General features: G+C 36.1%; 1 protein-coding gene across 1 annotated transcript in view; it reads left to right on the plus strand.

Annotated features, from left to right (window-relative positions):
• The window catches only part of NCKAP5 (NCK associated protein 5), a 1232229-nt gene that overhangs the window by 964284 nt on the left and 242345 nt on the right, over window positions 1–25600 (plus strand). The window lies entirely within an intron of this gene.

Genomic DNA, 25600 nt, shown 5'->3' on the forward strand with positions numbered 1-25600 from the left:
AGCTAAATGAAATGAGTAAGGTCAGAAAGTATTTCATTGCTTTAGGAACCAGCATCAGTAAACATTTTGTTATACTGAATGAAGAGTTTAACTTAATGCCAAAGTACTTCTTTAAATTCAGGCTCTCTATAATCAAACATGTGCTTTTTTCTTTTTTTTTATTCAGTGTTCTTCATATAATACAATAATTTCTATTTTCTTCCTTAGTACTTTTTTAGATTCTTCTTGCCTAAAGTCTTTCACAGAACTCTTGTCTCATAGAAAGTTATGAAAAAAACCAAACATTTTGAATAATTTTGAAGTTATTTTTACATAGCACTATAGCACTGTCATTCCATTGTTCATAGATTTGCTTGAGCAGGCACCAGTAACGTCTCCATTGTGAGACTTGTTACTGTTTTTGGCATATTGAGCACAACAAAATTTTCCAGTGGCAGCAAAACTCATCAATTGTTTAAGGGGATAGAAGACTGAACTTAGCTGTTCCCTAATTTTAAAAATCCTATTAATATGTATCCTTGCTCAAACAATCTCTCTGATCTGAAAGTTTCCAAGAGATCTGAAGCTAAGAGGTTAGGGTTATGTGAGGCTTCACTAAGGGAATATAAGATTTTCAGGGGATAACACTGATAGCTCTCTAATATAAATGGCTAAGAAATAGGGAAATGACTGGAAAATCATCCAGACCAGTGATTTTCAACCACTGGTCCATTATCCAGTGTTTAATCGAAACTTAGAATTAAATTTCTATGTCAAATTAGTTACAGTCTCAGTATTCAAAAGCTACAAGTGGCCAATGGCTACATATTGGAAGGTGCTTATATGACATATGACAAGCACTATAGAAAGTTTTAAAGGATAGCCACTTTCCAAAAGACTGAGACCATAATGTTTATTAACCATCTGAATTATGTCCTAAACATTTTTTTCTATTTATACAGGGAAATAAAAGAAAGTGTATTTCTTTTCAGAGAAAGAAAGATGTTTGGTAAAGCTGAACATCAAAATGTAATCCCCCAAATTAAAATAAAACAGCTCTCTGAATTGTAAAATAGATCTCATCTCTTAAATTAATTTCCTCCCTCCTCTGTCTGTTGGAGCATAATTAATAATTTATGACTCAAAAATTGTGCAGAATAGTCTTTCTAGCCTGTTTCTTGATCCCAACTGCAGTAAATATTTGTCAAAGAGAATCTTGCATTTGTAAAAAGTCGAATTCCTTTTGCTGTCTCATAATCAAGATCCAGTATTATAATTTCTTATAGCAGATGTTGCATGTTCATGAATTTTTCCATTTTGCCTATTTCATCTGAAACTTTTTATGAACAATGTTGAATGTTCTGCAGTTGCTATTTATAAATAATGGTGGCTGTTTTCACAAGAAATAGCGATTTCATTGATATTTAAATGTTTTATTTAATTTTTAACATTTCTTAAATTGTAGCCAAATCACAGGATTTACTGTGGATACTATCAACAGAACTCTGTTTTTTTTTTGTTTTGTTTTGTTTTGTTTTGTTTTTTGCTGGAAGCTTAAGCTAACATACTTCATACTTATCTTTAAATACATACATGTTTCTTCCCTCAAAACTTCCAGGAATCACTGTAGTTTAAATGATTTTTATAAAATATGGAATTTTTATTGCCCCCTACAGAAGAATGATAAGAAAGTGTGATGCCTATCCCCTAACAGCTTGTGAACATATGCAGACCTGCTGGATTCTTCAGTAATCTGTTCATTATTTTACTCATGACAAAATTTTTTCATCTTTTGCTAACATTAATACATACCATGGACAACTAGCTAAAATAAAAAACAGGTCTATAACTATTTGATAGAGGAAATAACAAGTAAACAACCCAGGTTCATTTTCATTATAACCCAGCTCATCTCCTGAAGTTTTTCTTTTGTTTGGCTGTTTTAGGCATATGCATTCATCACTGGCCTATCCCAAACTGTGTAAGGTAGTGGCTAGTGGCAATGAGAAACTCAACGATAGTCTCAAGTATTCACCTGGTCTTAAATATTATAGACTGTAGAACTTCTTCCCACGTTGGGAGATTTTATAGCAGATTTCTAACTAGTTTTTTTGCAGATCATAGACAACTGTATCAGTTATCTGCAAAAATAGACAAATTGTTCTCTATAACCAAAGTAGCACCTGCAGGGTAATGTAGATTTTTGACCCTTTATGGTTTTAATTATTTGTACTTAGAATAGAAAATAAAATAATGACACAATCAAATTTTGCTTTTTTTTGTATTTTATTGAGGTAGTGTTAGTTAACAAGACATTATATGTTTTAGGGGGACAATATTATTACATCATATCTCACATTCAAGTACCAATATCTCTCCACTAAAGTTTGGTGGGTCCTCTTCACTATGCTATTTTGGTGGTAACCTCAAATCTAAGATCAGAATCTAAGGACTTAGTAATGGTCAATTCTTTACCCATCAGAAATAAGAGAATACTTAACAAATTCTTGTATAAGGATTCTTGTACAAGGATTTATTGACATATCCTAAAAAATTACAAAAAAAAAATAAAAAAACAGATCCATAACAAGAACAACAGAAAAATGTCTAGCATGAGATTTAAAAATCAGAATAATGGTAACAAATTTCTCTGTTCATTTCAATTTCCGGTATGATATCTTGGGGACAATAAGTAGTACAATGATAAGAAGTCCCACTATATTAAAATCTACCATTTGAGCTGAATTGTTAAAAAAAAATGAGAAGCCAGTACAGAAAATGAAATCCAGAACTTGCATTCTTAATATAACTAGTTTCTGTAAATATGTGACCTTATTTGAACCTACTGGCCTTGACAAATAAGTGCGCACTATCTTCTTTTAAAAGAGAGTTATAATTTTCTTTTAGACAACCAAGCAGTGGGGCTCTAACAGAGAACATTTTTCTGGATGTACTCAGTTCTCTGATCAGTTAGTGGAATATTCATTGTGCTTGAGTTATGGATGTGACTCCATATCTCTATCAAAATTGTACATGTTGTGGTAATTGTGTACTTCTGAAAATCATATAAAGGGTCTGGAGCAATAGCACAGCATATTGCGAGCTTCCCATGCACACAACATACCCAGAATCCATCCTCAGCATCCCTCTAAGGTCCCCCAAGCCCCACCAGAAGTAACCCTTAGTGAAGAGACATGATCAAACCCTGAGAACCACCAACATCCCTGCAAAAAATATGTAGAATAATTAAACATGGTAAAAAAAACTTTATTTCTACAGAAAAATCTTAGTGCTTCAAAAGCAGTTATGAAGGAAAATTCCCCAAAGAAAAGTTAGTGGTCAAATAAAGTATTGGTTTTAACTATAAACATATTTTGGTGATAGGGAATTGTATTGATTATAGAGGCATTATAAATACAAATTGTTTTTCAAATGATTTTGAGTTTCTCTTCTGCTGTACAAGAGTATCCTTCCCACACAGAGCCTGGCAAGCTACCCATGGCATATTCGATATGCCAAAAACAGTAACAAGTCTCACAATGGAGACGTTACTAGTGCCCACTCAAGCAAATGGGACGACAGTGCTACAGTGCTACAGTGCTTCTGTTGTTAGGAAAAATAAAATCTAAAAGTGATCGGCAATGTATAAAGCAAGTGTGATGAAAGGATGAAAGAATTCTAGTAATAGTATCTTTTGGCAAAGGTTATGGTACTCTCCTGGGATCACAAACTTGGCTACAGACTCACCAGTCTTGCTCATCATAGCTGCAGTGCTTGCAACACACTTGGCAGGCATTGTTGGAGTTTTTGCACACTTAATATTGTGACACTGATAATAATCCCAAGCTGCAGAATTCCCAGGATCACACCTAGCATGTGAGGCCTTGCTGAAGATTGAATTCAGAGCTTCACTAACATCTCTCTTGAAAGAGATAAGCTCTACCAAGTCCCTCCAGTTTGGGGTTTGTTTTGTTTTAACAATTGCATAGTGCTCACTACATGTCAAGGGACTATTGTGCATGTTCAGACTCAAATTTGATTTCTAGAATTGCACTTGGAATGCTGTGAATCTTTCCACTACCAGGCGTGAATCTTGAGCCAGGAGTAAGCCCTGAAAACCAATGAATGTGGCATCCAAAACCAAAAAATCAAACTGTTCTACATGTTCACCTATTCTACAGAGTCTGCAAGTTTAATTAGCATTACAATATAATGAGGTAGCAACTATCTCCCGATCATTTTAACTATTAGAAACACTTAAGCTCTACTAGGCTAACCCACACTATTGGTAATTGACAGAGTGGGGATCTATAGGCATGGCCTGATTCTTTTCACCTCTGTTCTCTGCTTCCTCTCCATGGACTGAAAATGAGTATAAAGATCTTTTGGGGAGTTCTGTATATGACATTTTGAATAACTGGCCCTCCTGTGATTGAATAAATCTATATCATCACAGTAAGAAGCTCACCATGTGTACACACCTCTAAAAGAGTTTTTCTTAATTTGTAGTATGTAAGATTTCTCCCTTCTCTGTTTTTATGTTGTGTTGCCTTGTTTTGGATCCATGTGTTATCTTCATATTTTTACTGAAGACAGTTGTTTCTTTTCTTTTTTTTAATCTGGTATTTCAAAGGGTCCTACTATGTATGTCCTTAGGCCAAGATAGAAAGAAAATACTTTACTAGTGTAGATTCTTCACACCAATAGTTGAGAATCTAGCAGCTTAGAACCAAGGTGTAAAAATTTGCTTGTCACTCCTTGGAGTGCTAACCTTTGTTTATTTCTTGGCTTCTGTTTTGTTTTATATTATTCTTAAATGGTATGGTTTTGAAATTCCACTTGAGCTTCTGATTTTTTTTTCTATTTTAAATCTTTCATTTTAGAGCATGTCTACCACAATTTTGACAAGACACTGCACTCACCTCCTTTCATAAATAATGAATTGTAGTGTTTTGTCGAAACCCAACCCATAGCTGCAACCTCTCAGGAGCCTTCCACAGTCACTGGGGTTCTCACCAAGTTTCCTCTTTCCTGCCTCCTTCCTGGGGCTCTTATGGTATTGATTACTGATGTCATGAATTTATCTGTTCATGGCTCTGTATTAAATTATGGGTGCCAATCCCAGGAGAGTGGCAGTGAAGTGTGTGCATTGTGACCCGCAGTAACTAGGATTTCATCCAACCTTTTCGTTTCATCTAATAACCTTGAGAGCAAGCATTGCACTGAATATTGAGTTTCACCTTACCACGAATATTACTACTATGCATAATACATAGTTAGTGGGTACTTGTTAACAGCTTATCGCTTTTATGGAATTAAATTTTGTGTGTAATAGTCGAATGTTTCTTTTGTTTGCATTTGGTTTTTGTTTTGCTTATATTCAGCAATCTAATAACCTTAGTTTTTTCTCTTTTATTTATATGTTATACACTTATAAGCTTAAGTTGTACAAAATAATCATTTTCATATATAAATTGTGAATGATTAGGAAAATATATCAAAATTCAGCACTTCACCAAGTTACAAATTTATTTTTAATGCATAGTGCCCTTTGGAATCTACTCCCTTGGCATGTTTCAAATCAGTAATATAGAATTGCTGACAATAGTCACTATGCTATTACATCTCTGAAACAGTGTATCTTATAACTGGAGTTTGTGCCTTTGTCATCCTCATCAGATCCAATCCCCACTTTTCCACCATCTCTGGAAACCACCAATCTATTCTTTTTCTGTAAGCTTAGGTTTTTTTCCATTTCTCATAGGTTGTCTAAGTTGTTGATATATAGTTTTTAAAAGTAGACTTTCGTGACCCTGTGTCTTTGTCATCACTGGTAATGTCCCCTTTTTTATTCATAACTTGTACTTTTTTTGATTCTCCCCTTATTTTATTGATTCATCAGGCTGCATGTTTGTCAATTTTGATTATATTTTCAAAGAACCAGTTCTACCATGTTTTGATTTTCTTTCTCTATTTAATTTATTTCTACTATAATCTTGATTTCTTCCTTCCTCTAACTTTGGATTTAGTTTATTTTTCAGTTCTTTCTGGTGTGAACTTTGGTTTTTGAGATTGTTATTTCTATTTTTTTTTAATTTTTATTATATCACCATGTGGAAAGATACACAGTTTTCAGGTTTATGTCTCAGTTATACAATATTCAAACACCATCCCTTCACCAGTGCCCATATTCCACCACCAGAATCCCCAGTATACCCCCCGCCCCCCACCCCCCATTGTATAACTGATGAATTTCACTTCATTTTCTCTTTACCTTGATTACGTTCCATATTGCAAAACAAAATTCACTATTGTTGTTGGAGTTTCCCCCTAAGAAAGACAGCCTTACTAAGGAAGCACTTGATAATTGGTTTTCCATTAAAAGATTGTATGTTTTCAGATTTTAGAAAAGGTCGTGCGGCCACTAGCGCGGCCGCGTGGTTCAGATGTGTTCCAGTCCTGCAACCCAGAGCCGTGTTAGTTGCTGCTCAGTGTCACCAGGGCTCCCAGCTGTACCTCCTCCATCTGGATCCCTGGTGTTGTTGGCCCGGATTCCGGTCCGGAGCATTTCTCCGGCTGTGATGCTCACCAGACTGCCTGGCTTCTTCTCTGTTCAGTGTGGCAAGATGGCGCTGAGGGTGGGTCGAGGGCGGGACTTCCGGCGGCTGGGGCCATTTGGAGTTTGGGCTGGCGCTGCCCCACTCCAGTGCCCCCCCCCCCCGCTCGGATGTGTTCCAGTCCCGCAACCCGGAGCCATGTTAGTTGCTGCTCAGTGTCGCCAGGGCTCCATTTGGAGAAGGCGTCCCAGCTGTACCTCCTCCGTCTGGATCCCTGGTGTTGTTGGCCCGGATTCCGGTCCGGAGCATTTCTCCAGCCGCGTTGCTCACCAGACTGCCTGGCCTCTTCTCTGTTCAATGTTATTTCTATTTTATTTGTTTCTATTTGGAGCCACACCCAGCAATGTGCTCAGGGATTACTCTTGGTTTTGTACTTAGGTATCATTCCTGGTGTGGCTCAGGGAACTATATGTGGTGCCAGGGATCAAACCCTGGTTGGCAGCATGCAGGGCAAGTGCCCTAGCCACTATACTATTGCTCCAGTCCCAAGGTTGCTTGAGATTTTTATGTTTAAATCTTCCCTCTTAGAATTGTATTTGTGGTATTTCATAGTTTTGATAACTCATGTCACAATATTTAAGTTCTCTTTTGATTACTTATTTAATCTATTAGTAATTTGGGATCTTGTTGTTTTGTTTCCACATATTATGTTTCTTTTTCTTATATTCCGGTTTCTTTTCTATTAATAGTGTTTAGGAATGAACTATTGTGATTAGGAAAGAAAATTTTATAATTAAGTTATCTTAATTTTACTAAGACTTTTGTAGCTTACAAAATATCTAAATGCTTTTAGGAACATGCTGCTGTCAGAAGGAATATGTGTACATCACTCCAAGGTCCACTTGACCTGTAATGTTCAAGTCTACGATCCCATTATTACTTCTCTGATTTATTCATTGTTGAGAACAGAATATTTAAATAATCATATTTATTACATTGTTCTTTGTTTCCCCTCTTAGCCTTTGATTTATATATTTAGGTGTTCTAATATTGAGTGCATAAATATTTATAACTGTTACATATTCTTGTGGGATCGAACACTTTGTCATTATTTAATGACCTTCTTTTTCTCTTTAGGCCACTTTTACCATAAAGTCTCTTTCATCTGTATATGCATTCTCTGTCAAAATAGACAATACTAGCCCCAGGGAGTGAGGGAATGACCCAGGGAATCCAGGTGAGGATAGTAGCCCAAGTACATTTTTCATTTTGTAAGTTAAAGAAGGTAGATTTCTAAAGGGGTGTGAAGTGATTCTTTCCCTGAAAGTGGGGTGGTAGATCACTTTTATTTTTAAGTCTGGGAAACTCTAGGTAAATGGAGTAAATGGAAACTCTAGGTAAACTCCTGCTCTCTTTTGAGTATCATTTTCTTGTAATATCTTTTTTCTATTTCTTCACTCTCAATCTATATGCCTTTTTATTTATTTGCTTTTTTTAAAAAGTGAAGTGAGTCTCTTATAGGCAACATATCCTTTAACCATTTTTCTTTTTTTCCATTCATCCTGTCTTTTGATTAGAGAACTTAATCTATTGATACTTAAATTAGTTACTGAAGGTCATGAGATTTCCAATTATTTTGTAAATATTTGCTCCTTGATTTTGTTTATGCTCATTGGGGGCCACATGCATCAGTGCTCAGGATCCATAGGCAGTGCCTGGACCCAAACAGGGTTCTCTGTACATAAGGCAAGTGCCTGACCCCTGTATTGTCGCCCTGTATTGGCTCCCTACTCCTAGGTTTCATAATGGTGGTTTTTATCTTTCAGTTTAGTGAGTTCTATTAGTAGAATGATCTACTCTTTTATCATCAAATTTATATTACTATACATTGTTTCTTTGTAGTTACCATGAGGTTCATATAAAATGTCTGTTACTGACAGCATTGTATTTTAAGCTCTTTAAACTCTATTCAGAATTGCCAATGTGCTTCCCTGCATGGAGTGAGGGTTATAACATGGCTCAAGGCCAGGACCTTCCATTTCTTGGGTAACTTCCATTTCTTGGTTCTCTTGCAACTCTACTCAGGGGCCAGAGCACTTGATCTGCCTATATCCAATCACTAGTTTCAGTAGGTTCTGCCCATCATCTCCATCTCAGTATTATCTTCAGGGCTTAATCTGAAGATAATATTGCAGAAATCTGCAGATTTCCTCTACAAGCTTAGTGGGGCAAGACCTGAATGAGTTCCCCAGGAAGAACTCACCATCCTGAGGATGTTAGGCATCCCCCTGGGTATCCTCACTTAAGAGCCCTGTTAGTATAGCACTACGTTCTTCTTACTGAGGAGAGATGCAGTGTTCCTGTTCCTTTGGCCACATAAATGTTGTTATATTCAAAAGTATTTTCCAAGAACACCTTTGTGGTCTGAGGTTTTCACAGTGGTATCTTATGTATGGATACCTGAGTTCTTGCAGTGGAAAGAGTCAGTTACAACCTATATCATCATTTTAATGATATTGCCATTAAAGAAATCTTTTAATCTCAAAAATATTGCAATTTTTGTGCCAAAAGAACATGTCTTTTTCCTAACAACCTATTTGTATTTTAACAATAAATAAATCCCTGGTACCTGTGTCCAACACTTATTTTTAATCCTATCATTTATTTCTGGAAAGCAGAAATATTTAGATATTTGTTATATTTGCTACCTTAGAAATTGTCATTACGAATGAACACAGTCACACAGAACTACCCAGAACTAATCAATTAACTATCCAACATGAATTTGTCTTTTCCAATATTTTTTGGTAATTTAGAAAAAGTGCAGAACTCTACCATATCTACTATTTTAAATGGATGAGTTTGCCTTAGAGATAGTACGTGTTCATCCTTCTGTGCATTCTAAGTATACACTTGAGGTGAGATGAAAAGACAATGAAATCATTAAGAAGATGGTAGAGTAATATGTCCCTCTAGGGAACAGTAGGTGAGTGATGGAAAGTTTGGTTGAAGGACAGGACAGTGGTTCCTGAGTTCTAATAATGGAAGCTTCTGGTTGTTACCAGTTAGCACCTCTAACTGCAAAGCACTGCTAACAAGCAAAGAACCAAAAGAAAAACACAAGAAAATCTACCTAAGTTTAGAGTAGCTATATGGTTTCCCATTTTTATAGGGATTATGTTTGCCTTGGTAGGGAGAGCTACCAAGATTTTCCTGCCCACTTGGGAGAGCCTCACAAACTCCCCATGGTGTATTCATATGCCAAAACCACTAACAAACTGGCTCTTATTCATCTGCCCCTGAAAGAGCCTCCAATGCAGCACCATTAGAAGGACGAGTAAAGAGAGGCTTCTAAAATCTCAGGGCTAGGATGAATGGAGACCTTCCTGAGACCGCTCGAGAAATTCGATGATCAACAGGATGATGATGATGATGATGATGATGATGATGATGATGATGATGATGATGATGATGTTTGCCTTATGAGTTTCTAAAATTGATTAGCTCCACCCTTAAGCTGTTCATTTGCTGAAAGCATTCTCTGGCCCTGCCCTGCAGACCTGGTAACTAATTGAGAAAAACTCACATATGGCAGGCAAAGAAGTCCAGTGATGTTTCAAGGATGCTGAGTTATAGCAGGGCCCAGATGGTGTGTACCCTTGGGCGATGATCTGTCATCCTCCATGATCAGAGAACTTTGGTGACTTCATTATGGGCATCTGTCAGACAGAAAAACATGTGGAGAATGTACAGCAGGAATTCACTCTCATGGAATTACTCTTGTAAAGGACATTAACTTGTCTAAGGTACAGAAAGTAGTCTCTGAGTGGTAAAGCATATTTGAAAAGATCATATGATTTCTGAGAAGTGGGGTTTTATTGATGATAAGATGCTCATGTGAGGTTTGCCTGTGATAAAGATGAAAAGAATCTTCAGGGTTATGCTAAGTAGCTATTCCCCCTCTTCATAATGCATCCAATAAACTAGCTTCTATAGACTAACTTCATGCTCAAAAGCCTCATTTTTCTTTTCTCCTGACACAAATTCTTTATCCAAGCAGAAATGCTTTTACTCCACAGGAAAGACATAAGTTTTCCTTCAGTTATTCCACATTCTACATTATTCCTCTGTTCAGATGCTACTCCAGCCCCACCCAGCTTTCCCCTGCTGTTCCTCTGATTCCATTAGCAGTTTGGTGCAGCATAAGTGTCAGTGCTGAGTGCTCAGTGGTAAAATGCTTTTTCTTACAGTCTACAAGCACCATGGAGGAGAAAGTGAATCGTACACGGGAATTTGAGATATTCTAGGGGCAGGAAGAAGAGTGGGGGTTATCATGGTTGAGTGAGAAGCTTGTGGAAAGGCTAACCAAGGAAATGATTCTTCGGTGAAAGTCTAGAGAAATGAATAGTCATTTGTTAGGCGGCCATAGTGCCAGCCAGAAGAAATAGCCTGTGCATAGATGTGATTGTATAAGAAGGTGTCTTTGCTCCATCAAATCTGCTTTTAAATCCCTATTTTAGTAAGTGCTTCTAGAATAAAAAAAAATAAGCACCTCTATCCCTCTCCTTCATACATCATGCTCAGTGAATCCCAGCTTATATCAATATGTTGCTTTGTGTGTATGCTATAGTCCTTTATGCAAAATTATTTGATCTTTTTTCCCAAATCAGCTGAGGAGTGTCTTTTTATCTTCAAAAAACCCATCGTGCATGCTTCATGATGAAATGTTCGGTCAACATTATTATGGGGGCACGTGTAATCTACAAGTAAGTTAGGTGCAATTCTACCTTTCAACCCTTGTTTTCCTACTTTTTGACTTTTATTTTCATAGAGAAGGTTCTTGCTTATCAACATTTGAACTCTACCAATATATAACTTGTATGAAATGAGTAACCAGGCCAGAGAGGGAAGGACAGTCAGTATAGTGCTTGCCTCCAATGTGGCTGAGCCTGGTTTGATCCCAGGTACCTCGATAGTCCCTGAGTATCACCATGAGTAATACCTGAGTAAGATCCAGGAGTAAGCCCTGAGCACAGCTTGTTGTGGAAGAAAGGAAAGAAAGGAGGAATGGAGGAATGGAGGGAGAAAGGGAGGAAGGAAAAAAGAAAGGAAAAAAGGAAGGGAGGAAGGGAGGGAGGATGGAAGGAAGAAAGTAAAAAGAGGAAGGGAGGAAAGGAAGAAAGGAAGGAAGGAAGGAAGGAAGGAAGGAAGGAAGGAAGGAAGGAAGGAAGGAAGGAAGGAAGGAAGGAAGGAAGGAAGGAAGGAAGGAAGGAAGGAAGGAAGGAAGGAAGGAAGGAAGGAAGGAAGGAAGGAAGGAAGGAAGGAAGGAAGGAAGGAAGGAAGGAAAAGTTTAGCCTCCATAAAAGTTAACTGAATTAGTGATTAAGTTTATATCTGGGAATAATGGAAAGACTTGACAGAGTATTTGGAAGGAGATATCCCCATAAATTTTGTGACTGCATTGGGACAAAAAGGAAGATACTATAACAGTTTTGGGAGCACTGTGCACAAAAGACAGAAAAGGTAGCTGGAAATATTGTCTTTAGATAAACCAGAGCCATGAGGGTAAGAAACACTTACCTTCCCTTTTAAATGGACTCTACCCAGTTTTATTGTTTTTGTTGTTTGTATTTTGCTTTTATTTTATCTCTTTCTGTTGCCAATGAAGAAATCAAACTGTTACTTCCTTGTTGGTCCGATTTCATCTGTTTATCTGTAGAGAAGTGTATTATACCCTTGTGTATAGAGAGACAAAGAGACACATTTTTCTAAGTTGTTTCAAAGGTCTGAATGTTTATCACTCCCATTCTGACCTCCTACCCAAATTCTAAGTTACATAATGGAAGACTCCTACTTTTTTGTTCTTTGTAGCTTCCAAAATTCAGTTCTATGGCAAACACTGATTGCTTTCCAAAGCACGTGGCTGGTCCAGAGAAACACTAAGGAGCTAGAGGTCAAGTCTTGTGTTTGGCCAACTCCAGCTTGATTTCTGGCACTGCTTACTGTTCTGCAGCACTGCAGGGTGTGGCCCCCACCATTACCACCACCACCGCCACCACCGAACTCATCAACCAAGCAAGGGGTACAATAAATTAATATTTCTTTAAGAAACAAAAGTGTATGCCTGGTTTCATATGAACCAGTCTCTCACCAAAACATTGAAAATGTCATGCCTTAAGAGGATCATTGTGAATTGAACTAACTGCCTTAAGGAAAGACAGACTTGCCAACAAGTGAGCAAAGTAGGCTATGTCCTTCTCTGCCAATGGTAGTCATTGGTTCATGCGGAAATGGCAGTCTGATGTTGGTATAGATTTAGATACTTTAAGAAACAAAAATCAAAACTGACGTTTGTGTATAAATCTTTCACTTTTTGAGTATTGGCACTGATTCCATGACATTTTACCACTAGAGAAGCACAATAAAACATCTGTGAGCAAAATTTGACCTCTCAAGTTGCTTTTCTTTTTTAAATCTAACGATGATAGGTTTTAATTAAAAAAATAATACATATGCCCAGGACCTCTGAACTCCAAGCTTAACAATCACATTTTAGTACAGCCAGAATATATTGCTTTATTTATTATTTCAACAACAATTCACTGAGAGCATGCTGAGCACATAGAGGTTGTGATTTAATAAGGAGATGGATAATATGAACAAACAATTATGAATTGAAGAGAGGAAAGAAAGTCATAATGTTTACCAACATGTTTCTCAAAGTAAAAAGTGATTAACAATGGGGTGTCAGAGAAGCCTAATCAGGAGATGAGTCAAACTGTACTTTGAAGGATGAAGATGAGTTAGGGCAACAAGCTTCAAAAAGTAATATATAAACTAAATTCAGAACAAAGTTAAATACTGATATTATGCTTAAATTAAAGCCAGGTTCTGGCTTTAATCACTGTAAAAATTATAAACATGCCCACTCGAGGGAGGGTGCAATAATGTGTGTGGTGTGTTGTGTTGTTGTTCAAGGGCTCTCGGGGCAGTTCTCTCTGGCACACACCACTAGCATTCAGTGCTCTCGAGCCACTGTGTGTAGACTGGATGGGGATGGCTCCTCCTTGTGCTCTGCTTCTGTGTGTGCCTCTGTTCTCTCTTCTGTCTGTCTCTTTATCTCTGTCTCTGTCTCTGTAGTCTCTCCTCTGGTCTCTTCCAACCTCTCTGTCTCTGCTTCTGTGTCTTCTCTCTGCTTGTCTCTTCTCCTTGCTTCTGTCTTACCTCTGCTTCTGTCTTGCCTCTGTGTCTTCTTGTTGTGTCTTCTTCTGTCTGTTTCCTGCTGCCTCTTCTTCTGTCTCTGCTGTCTCTTCTTCTGTCTCTGCTGTCTCTTCTTCTGTATCTGCTGTCTCTTCTGTCTCTGCTGCCTCCATCCCTTCCCCACAGTTTTAGTTTATATAGCAATCACAAAGGGCAGTGATAGAAAAATGGGTTGATATTAACAAATCAAGAAAGAGGGGTAAGACCACTCCTCCAAGAGATTAACAAAAATCTCATCTAAAGAGATTACTGCAGATTACTAGGAGTTCCAATCATGGGTGGGGGTTCAAACAAGGGTGTGTTAGGGTGTGTCCCTTCTTCCTTACTCAGCTAGTTTTCCACTTAAGTAGTTGTAGTAAATCTACTTCAAATATTTCTAGCAATATCATTCTGTATGAGCACAGTAAGAGATGTATCAAACTTAAAGTTTGGTTCTTTCTGAGGACATCTCACTATATTTTCTAGACCACAATCCTCAGGTCAGATTAGTCTTCCTAACCCCAGCAGTGTCCTAGTCTTGTCGTTACTTTTGGATCATGACAGCATTTGTCCATGACCATGCTCTCAACTTATAGTTGAGTATTGTGGCGCTTTGGCCTGGCCCATTTCAATGCCAGGGTAGCTCACAACTTGCCTTGGGTCCATTCTGTCCCTCGTTGGAACCATGCTTTTGGGGTGCTAGGAACTAAGGGCAACTGAGTCGAGAAAGCAGATGCCCAGGAGTAAATATTATTGGAGTCAATCAGCTCCCAAGTTACAAAGCATAATATTAACTGTCTTCCTGTGTCCATACAGAAAGGCCATTGCTCTAAGGTAGACTAAGTTCCCTGTGGCAAGGCTGAAAGGACAAACCTCACTTGTGATTCTACAAATCACAACTATACAGTTATAAAATTAGCTTAACTTTATTTAGTCTTTCTTGTCCTTCCTAACCTCTAAGCCACATCAGATTAGCTCACTGAGCTCTGTAGTAAGACAAACCTCTAAGAAAAGTCATGCTACATGCTACTTGAATTCTGTCATTTTGATCTTCAACAATAAATCTTTCTAGTTTTTTTTTGCTTTTTTGCTTTTTGGATCTTACCCAGTGATGCATAGGGGTTACACCTTGCTCTGCACTCAGGAATTACTCCTGGCAGTGCTCAGGAGATCATATGGGATGCTGGGAATTGAACCCCAGTCGGCCTCGTGCAAGGCAAATGCCCTTCCCACTGTGCTATAGCTCCAGCCCCTCTAGTCGGTTTTTGAGGAAGAGTCTAGTTTAGGTGAAATGAAAAAACTCATGAGGCTAATGTTTCTGTGTCAAAAGTTTGTTTTAACAATTTTAATGTTAAATGCAGGTTCAAAACCTGAAGGTAAGTCAATAATATATTAAAATAGACTAAAATATTGATATGTAAATCCAGGAAATATGCCATATATCATACAGTATTCCGCCTGCATATCCTTTTATGTTTCAAATATCTAAGAAGATGAGATAATCCTGGACTTAGTCAATTTTGGGTAGTAAATGTGTATAATAGTAACTATGATACTACATAATAACCCCCCACAAAAGCCCCCCATAATAATACATAATAGCCCCCCATAAGATTTATTATGTATTACATTTTCGTGAACTTTGGATAAGCATGAGTATTTGGAATGTAAACTACAGAAAGTACTGAGAATGGAGTGGTGATGTTTACCTGGGATCTTGATTATGCAGATGAGAGCATTAATTTCCTGGCAACTGACAATGGAATACCCATTGCTATCAGTGGATATCACACAAGGGAAATCTTATTTGGACACAAAAAGATTTAAAGACTCAAACTCTGACATGAATGACCAGTGTTTCCAGGAGTGAAAAATATTTCAGTTTTGTTCTATCACTTTTACTGTGAGGATGCATGTGGTCGAAAACTGTACTGATGCTTTCTGGCAGAAATTTGCGATCAGCTAGAGGTATCTAAGAGACTCTGACACAACTCTTCTGAATATCAAGAGTTATGTTTTATCAATAGCTCAGTGTATCAAAGTTATAACTCCATGGCCAGGAATGGGAGAATAATATGGGTTATACACTAACAAAGAAAAGGGAAGTATCTGGAATTGTTCAGCAGAACATGCCCAGAATATACTAAGCCTCTCTAACAAGCAGGCCTGCCATTCAGTACTTTAGGATAATCAGAATCCAGAAAGAATTAATAGACCTTCAGCTGTATTTGCCTGACCTACTCCTATTGCTCAGAAATGTGATAGTGACTAAATGTGATTAGGCTCATAATCATTTTCAAACTCTTACAGAGATAGAAATGAATTTCCCCAAGGCAGGAGCTCTCATATCCTGATGCATTGATATGTACCTTTTGGATCTAACTGTGCTGAAACAGTTAAACAGCCTCATGATCAGAATCAGTTTCCTGTGCTTTTTCACCCACTACCTTTTAAACATACACTTGATCCCAGCTTAATTTTTCAAAAAACCCTGACAAAAATCTTAGAACTGGTGTCGGGGTATCAGGGCAACTTTGTAAATTTGGGAAACCAAGAAAATAGTACGAGTCTATTTTCCCTAGGGTCATCTTTAAAGTATATTGAAGAAGGATGGGAGAAGAAACCCCCGTTAGAGAACAAAGTGACTAAGATCCAAATCATCTTGAATCCATTAGTGTACTCTGCCACAATTTGTTTAGGACCTGGTCAGGTTCCAAAAATTCTAACCCTTAGCTTTCTATCCAAAGAAATGAAAGCATGTATCAAATGCCTCCACATAACAGATATGCTAGAATGATGTGGGTTGTAAGTACTGTGAATTCAGCTATTTATCTAATCCAATGTTTAGATGGAGAGCAGGATTTGGCAAATTTACTTTCTACCTAATGGGACTCTCGGTGACATTGTTTTGGAGACTAACTCAAAGGAAATATATTAGAGAGGGGCATAGAGGTAGAAGGACAGAAGAAATATCTACTTTTGTAGGGGAATAGAGTGTGACTGATGACTGCATCAGGGAATCCTTTATGAATATGAAAAAGGTAGGATTTGGCTGTGACCCTGTATAGAAAAATAATTGTAATCTCAAAATGTTTAGGGGACTCTGTGAAACCTGTTAACTTAATTAAGACATGAATTTTAAATTAAGATTATATGTATGTATGATGATGATCTCTCCACCCTAGCTATCTTTTCACTTTTTGATTCATTCACCTTGTGTTAGAAACTTTTAATTATATATTTCTTTCCTTCAGACATATTTTGATATCATTAGTAAGCTAGATTTCTGAATTCTCACCTTTATAAATTAAAAGTACAAATCCTACTACTATGTTAATTATTTTGTTTTTCCCTTTTTAAAATTGCTTTTCTTTTCCAAATAGCTAAATATAGAATGGAAATTAATAATGGATAAAGGGTCCTATCATAGAAATCATATTGTGTGATACAATATTCCAAGACTAGTCTAATGTGAAAATAAGAATTTCATAGTAGATCATATTTTTATATGTTGATAGGGGATCAATACAACTATTAATATACCTTGTATTTTATTCTTTTTTGCCAGAGTCCAAGGCAGGTATTTGGGATCCTTGGATAAATGTAAATGTATAAGAATATGTGCAAAATTCCGCTAACCATTCTAGTTATTAAGGAATATTCCATAAAAAAATTAAGAAAACTGAAATGAAAAAGATATTCCACAGGCTGATAATTCTAGTACAAAATGATCTTTTCTTTAAAAGTTATGCCCACTGCATAAAAGAGTAATTCAGCATTAATTCCATATCAAAACAGAACATTTGAGATGTTAATGCCTGCCCTTTGTGCAGCTGGATGGATTATCACAAGTGATTGTTTGCGAAGCTTCCAGACTGTTTATTTAGTAAAATTTTGCTGCTTCTCTCCAACTCGATAGCTGAAATACTGGAGATCCATAGAACATATTGTTAATTTGTGACTTTTCAAAACCAACTTTATTATTAATATTTAATATGGCTCTTACCATATTTAAAGGAAACTTATTAACCTATCCTAGCAATGCTATGAGCCATTTCTTGGGTGCCTTTGCATCAGCTATCATCCACCGCTAAAAATTTCCTTATTACCTTTCTCAGTCAGTTTCTATGAATCCTCAGCCCCAGGCAACCATTTCTGTCACCATGAATTAGTTTTTCCTTTCTAAGAGCTTAATATAAATGAAATCACATAATGTGTACTATTTTATATCTTATTTATTTTTTTGAGCATGAGTTAGATATGCATTTGTGTGGTTGCTTAGGTCAGAAGTTCTTCTATAGATTTCATTTATTGACATGTGATGAGATTTGTCATGACTGCTTCCTGGAAGGCATTGATGGAAAATATTCAGAAAGATATATTACCAGCCAGCTTTTTGGTAGTAGTTTCATATTTATATTGTTTAATATTGATAGTTTAAAATGTTTCTGAGATTAGGTGTTTCTATGCTATATTGTAAAATGGAAGGATATATATATATATGTCTTTAGCTGTAGTCTAAAGAAATAGTTTAATAATTGTTTAATAGTTAAGATACTTTAGAACAAAACTTTAAACTTAAATAAACCTGCAATCCAGTTCAAACTTACTACTCATGTTGTGGACTTGGACAAGTAATTTAATCTTTCTAGAGAACAGCTAACTCTATTATAAAGGGAAAATAGTTTAACCACTTGATTATGTTAGTGTTTATTCTAGAGTTAATTGAGTTGTCATGTGTAAAGCATATAGCATAACATTTTCACATGCCAATAAGAGCTGTTTAACTATAGCACTGTAGCACTGTCTTCTCATTGTTCATCGATTTGCTCGAGTGGGCACCAGTAACATCTCCATTGTGAGATTTGTTGTTACTGTTTTTGGCATATCGAATATGCCACAGGTAGCTTGCCAGGCTCTGCCGTGTGGGCAGTATACTCTCGGTAGCTTGCCAGGCTCTCTGAGAGGAACAGAGGAATTGAACTTAGGTCGGCCACGTGCAAGGCAAATGCCCTACCCACTGTGCTATCGCTCCAGTCCGTTTAACTATAGCCCTCCTCTGTTATTATTTTGCTCATTTCACTTCTTTGCATCTTTTGCAATGATTAGTATACTTTTGGAGTTCAAATGTTTTCATATTTCCATAGGCATACATTTTGAAGCATTTTGTTGTTTGCAGTGATTTTTTATTTGGAGATTAGGGAGTGAGTTATACCCAGCAGTGTTCAAGAGCTATTCCAAACTCAACCTAGACATGATCCCTTATTTGGGGAGCTATATGTAGTGTTAGGGATTTGAGTCAGGTCAAGAAGAACACAAGGCAAGTGCTTTAACTATTGTAACATCCTCCCTCTCAAACATTTTGATAATGTTTTATACTTTAAAATATCAATCACTTTTGATATTTTTGCATATGATTAGGTACAAATATGACCAATTTTCTATTTAAAAATTATATTTTGAAATACAAGTATTTACATGGTGTGGAAATTGTCCATTCCATATTACATTTATATAATTTTGCACATTTCTATGGAATAATTTAATGGATAAAACTGTGTGTGTAGCATATGCGATTTGAAAAAACGTGTTCAGGTAAGTCACAATTAGTCCTGTTATGTTAGTTAATGACCTTTCTAGAAGCTAACCTAGTCTATGTTGTAACCTTAGACAGGTCACATTTTGTAGATTTCATCAGGTGAAATGGAGCATTTTTCGAGGAACCAAAGACTTTCTGCTGTAACTTGGTGCTGAATAAAAAAGAAAAATATAAGTGGGAGGGTTATATGCACAAGAATCACTGGATACTGAGTCATCATGAAATAATAATTACAAGCTTCACACTTAAGTTTGAAACTCTAAATTTAAATCTCAATTTATTTTTTAAATCTCAATTTAAACACTTAATCAATTATATAAAATTAAGGACTTAATTCTGTAAAATAAGTTTTAATCAACATAAATAAAATGTTAAAGAGCTTTTAAAAAATTGAAAGCTGATTAAGTTCACCAAATTTCACTGTTATCAAAAAGTAAATGCAATATCGAAAAAACTTTACATGTAATAAAAAAGGATTTTATTTATAATATAAATAAAATATGAATTACTTATCAGTAAATGGAGTAAGAGATACATGGGATCTAAATGAATGATGGAAAAAATTGTAAAAAGGGAACAGATAACAGTCCATGTGATTTAAAAAAATGTTAATTCTTTCAGAGCCAATTTAAAATTAAATGTATTTCAATCAAAATCAAACAGTATTTTTATGAGATATCTCAAGTTGATTGTAAAATATATCTGGAAGGCTAAATATGTTATCAAATATCCAATAGAAATTTGAAGGTAAAGAAGTTGCCAAATATGACTTGCAAAAGTATTTTGTAGTAAACCCCCCAAAACTGAAAAGATAGTTAAGCCTTTCACACGACTGATCCTGGTTTGAATCCCAGCTCTGAATCTGCACCCGTGAGTACCACAAGGAAGTAAACCTTGAGCACAGAACCGGGAGTACACCCTGAATACTTTTGGGAATTACCCCTAAACAACCCTCCTCCCATTGGAGTAATTAGAACTCTATGTATTAGAATCAAAAATAGATAAACATATTGATGGAAGAGAAACCATATGATAGAAGTTATAAAATACACATTCTTCCTTGAACACATATCTTTGTATGCTTTCTTTTCCCACTTTGGAGAAGCTGACGTTCTTTTTTATACTTGTATTCTCCTCTTTCTCTTCCATCATGTCTTTCTAAGTAAATTTTGTTCAATAAAAAACTATCTTTCTCATTTAAAAAAATTTCATGACAAAAGAGATGGGGAATGAAGAACTAAGCATAAATTGAGGAAATTTGCTAATCCATTTGAAAATAGTAATAATTAAAGCCCTACCTTACCCAAAATAAATATTAGCTTTATATGGAGAATAAATATACAGAAACTATATAATGACTAAAACAATACAGCTTTAAATCTTAGTTCATTGGATGCCTCCTCAAAGAAGACAAAAAACCAAGGAATCATAATGAAAGAATTGTCAGCTTTGACCACCTCAAATGTTTTCTTAACCAAATATTCCATAAAAAAGAGGCAGAGCTACTGGGGAAAAACACTTTAATATATATTATTAATTTAAATGTAAAGTAAATAATAACTTGTTAACTTGTATGAATTATAATTACAGATTCATCATCAGGAAAAAGTGTAGAGCAAACACAAAGTAGAAATAGTTCATTGACAAGGTAACGGTTAATAAACTTATAAAAAGATAATCCTATCACCATTAAAACCAAAGGTACCCTTTCTTTCCCCCATATACTGACAGAAATAGAATTGTGATAATATTAAGTGTTATAAAGTTAGAAAGAGGTTGGTGCACAAATAATGCTGCCATTTTAGGAAATAGATGTGATTACCATTCTATAATTTATCTATAATAATGTTTAAAAGATTTTTGCATGCATATGCTGTGAACAGTGTTGTGTTATTTCATTCAATTCAATGGATACAATAGCCATTGTGTATTTCTTGGAGAAAAAACTTTAAGTAAGAAAAAATACTCATTCATTATCATAAATATAAACATGCATTTCTGACATCTTTCATTTCTGACATCTGCAGTGTTACCCTCCATTCTGGAGTTGCCCACATCATAGCTTGGGTGTGTGAGTTCTCTCTTTACTTTATTTCTCTCACCCTCTATTTTCTCTTTCTCTCTCTGTCCTTCTCTCTCTTCCTTAGCCAGCATATGGTCCCCTCAGCCTACCAATAGTGTCCCCTGAGCGCACAGTCAAGAGTTAGCCCTGAGCACCGTCTCCTGTGAGCTCCAAAACAAAACAGAAACACAAAATACATAGAAACTTTTGCATTGTTAAAAAAAATACTAACAGCAGTACCAGAGACCACCAAATGATCCCTGAGCACAGAGCTAGTAGTACATTCTGAGCACAGTTGAGTGTGACCCCAAAATTAAACGAATGAAAAATACTAATAAAGAGAATAGGAAAAAATACATTTGGAAGGAAACATTGTGGTATAGAGAAAAAATTATACTATTACTGTAGGAATGCCATGAAGAGTGCATTTCCACATATGTAAAGTGTTAACACTTTTTAGAAAGTTATTACACCGTATCTATTTAAAATTAAATGTACTTCTTTTACAGCCTTTCCTACTTCTGAGAACTCTGAATTATAAATAAAGGTCACAATCCTAGACATAGTAAAATATATTCTAATTACTAGAGGGAAGAAGGTTGGGAAGAATGGCTAAGGGGGCCTTCGGGAAGATGGAATAGCACTAGAACTTTAGTGGCGGGAATAATGCTTTAAGTGAGTGATAAATTGGTAAAAATTGGAAAACTTCACAGAAAATGAAAGAAAATGAGATCATTGGTTGCTATAATTATGTTATAAAAAGAAAGCAACTGAATCAGTTGATGTTTTCTGAAATGAGAGTTCAAACTCAATATTGGCAGAGGGAGCAGAGAGATGAGGATGAAGGAGCGTCTTCTTGCAGAATTCCAGAGATTCCCAGCTACAGCGAGGATTATATCTGTGTCTAAAGCACCATATTTGCTTCTCCTATCACCATTCACACACATACACAAAGAATAAAGGATTAATTCTGTAAAGAAAATGTGCAAGAAGTCTATGCTTAGAAATAATTCAGGTAACCAAAGACTGGAGTGAAAAATAGGGTTGAAAATAGAATTGAGTGAGAATGTACATATTTTCCTATAGGGATCTTACAACCCTGTCTCCCCTACTATCCAGCTGTCCAGACACTAACACACTGAGATCCACTGCCCTGCTCTCAGCCATGAAAGAGGTAGGAAGGTTTATCAATGAGTAACAGAATTCCTGCCACATGGGGTTTTCCTCAATAGGAAGGTCAACTCATCACTTCCTCAGTGAGACTCTGTCAGGGACAGTCCTTGCCCTAACTTAGGGGGTTTCTCGTTAGATAGTAGGAATTAATCTTATATGTCATTTCTACTAAAGTGGCATTGCATTAACCTAGATGATGTATGTCAGTCAAGCATGACCAGATATTTAATGATAAATTTCAATATGAAAAAACAAACAAATAAAGAGAAAGAACCCAGAAGTGAATCATAACTAGCTTATCAGGAAAAAAAGAAAGTAATATAAGAGAATATATTAATGCATTGTTAATAAATTCATAGTGTGACAGCAATCAAAGAAATATAATAATTGTTAGAAATTAAAACATGGCATCCAAAGAGACTCAGAAGTATTGGAAATTTTGGAATAGATAGTCTTCTAGGGAGTCAAGAAAATTAAAGATTAAAAACTTAGAGTCCAAAAATATGGAAATTAGAAGGTAAAGCAAGATTGAAAATACTATGAGGGGGATATGGTGCCGCCAGCAAGTAAACCTGTACCTGTGGGGCGAGTGCATCAGCAACTTGATGATACCTTCAGACTTCCAGATAACCCAAATTGCTATTGTGCCTTTGGCCAGACCCCAAGAACTTGGGGCCAAGTTTACCAAGAATTAAATAGCCAAATTGTAGGTATGTGGGAGACACACCCACAAACCACCTCCGGCTCATCTATATAAGCTCGTTTATTGGCCTTATTTCAGAGACCCATAAATCTTGAAAGAGATCAAAAGATGCAGTTAGGGCCTATAGCACAGAGGTAGGTGGGAACTCATGACTGAGAGCCCCAGGCTCACCTGGATCAGGACTCAGCTTCCTCACCCCAGGTCCCCAGTTTTCCAGTAGCTTGGCAGTCACACCTACAAACTTCCCCTGATGCCATGTAATCTCATCAATGGCCAAGACCCAGGGACTATAAACTAAAGTTCCCAAAGAAAAAATCACAGAATTTCCTGGACATTATATTCTATTCATAACAAGCAATACAAAACAAATTGTCTAGCATTGCCTTTTTGGCAGGTTTGAGTGGTGTTGAGACTGGTGTCGAAATATCAAATGCAACCAAAGTAAAGGGAGAGTATGGGGGAAATTGTCTGCCACACAAGCAGGGGAAGGGTTGGAACGGGTGTGTGGGGGGGGGGGCGTGGAATTTTGGTAATGGAATTTTGGTAATGGAAAGTGTGCACTGAGGTGTTTGATGATTATATGACCGGCGCTCAAAGATGAAAGCTTTGTAGCAGTATATCATGGTGAATCCAAAAAAAAAGGTGGGGGAGATATAATAATAAAATAAAATTAACATTCAGAATAGAATAAAAAGAGTAATGTGGAGTTCATGCCAAATTCAATCAGTTTAAGAAATGACTGTACTCTTACATTATTTTTAAAAAATACTAGGAATATCAGAAAGAGAGAAAATAGAAGGCAATTGTGAAGGGAATGTGACCATTTCCAAGCACGGAAAGGCACAAGCCTTCAAATCCAGAGGTTTTCTAAGTCCAGTGATTTAGAAATACAGATGATACCTGACCTACAATGTTTGACTTGCCATTTTTCTATTTTATGATGGTGTAAAAGCAATACACCTTTAGTAGAAAGCTCTTTGAGTTTTGAACACTGATCTTTCCCAAGCTAGTAATACATAGTTTGATTCTGGGCAAAAGCAGTGATCTGTAACTCCCAGGCAGTCGGCGAATGCATTATGAGGATAAACAACCATTCCATTTCCCTTTTGCAGTATAAGATTCAGCAACTTAAATAAAATGCTCAACATTTTATAATGAAATAGGCTTTATCTGAGATTATTTTGACCTAGTATAGGCTAACATACGTGTTAGAGATACATTTAAAATAGACCAGAATATACTATGAATATCAGTAAATTAGGTGTATCAGATGTATTTTCAACTTTGATATTTTCAATTTATGAAGGTTTGTCAGGATATGATCCCATCATATGTCTAGGAGGATTTATACCATATCAAGTGTATTCTGTTAATTTTGAAGAAGCTTTGGGAAAAGAGATGCTCCTAAAGTTCATGAGTAAAAAAGGACTAACAAGGCAATTATAGTCACAAGAAATAAACTATAGGATGAATGGGGATCATACTTCCCAGTCTCAGTAGGAATATGAGATGTTATGTACAGAATACATTAGACAATCAAGCATTAATCATAAATTATTACAAAGCTTTCTTTTTCAGTGTAAAATAGCTCAAATAAATAAGATAGTAGGTGTCTAATTTTTAGAAACTACCACAGTGTTGAAAGTGGGAAGATGTGTAATTCAGCTAATTGGGGATATAATGTGGAAAGTTGCAAAGTGAAAACTTAAAATTATATAAGTAGCAGCACTACCCACTGAGACAAATTAAATAGACAGAAAACTTGAAAAGCAAGTAGGCCATACAAGGCTGTAAGAAGAGGGTTCCGGAAAATAAAAGAAGTTTCATATATGAGAATGTGGAATATAGTCCTTCTTGTCATACAGAGGTTTAAAAGGGAAATATACACTTTCAGAATCAAAAAAAGAATTAAAAACTATAATTTGTGAAACACAAGAGGTTGTTTATGAAAAAAAGTTATTATTATGAAAATGTATTTTAGGTTAGTGAATTATTTGTGTTCAGTAGGTACACAAATTGGTAGTAATGGTAATTTTACAACTTCTATAGTTTTAAGCTAATTTCAAAATGTTAGAATTATAAAGGAAGGAGGTAACAATGTGTGATAGAAGAGCTTAGTTTATATTCTACCTGGTAGGAACTCAATAAATGATGTCTGAAATTATTGAATAACCATATAAACCATTAACAAATATTTTAAGAAGCTATATATATTAGCAGTGTATGCAGAAGAATATAAAAAAAGTCTACAGCTGCCACCACTATTTGTATTCTAGTCTTGTTACTTA

Source organism: Sorex araneus, chromosome X (assembly GCF_027595985.1).
Source record: "Sorex araneus isolate mSorAra2 chromosome X, mSorAra2.pri, whole genome shotgun sequence".
Lineage (NCBI taxonomy): Eukaryota > Metazoa > Chordata > Mammalia > Eulipotyphla > Soricidae > Sorex > Sorex araneus.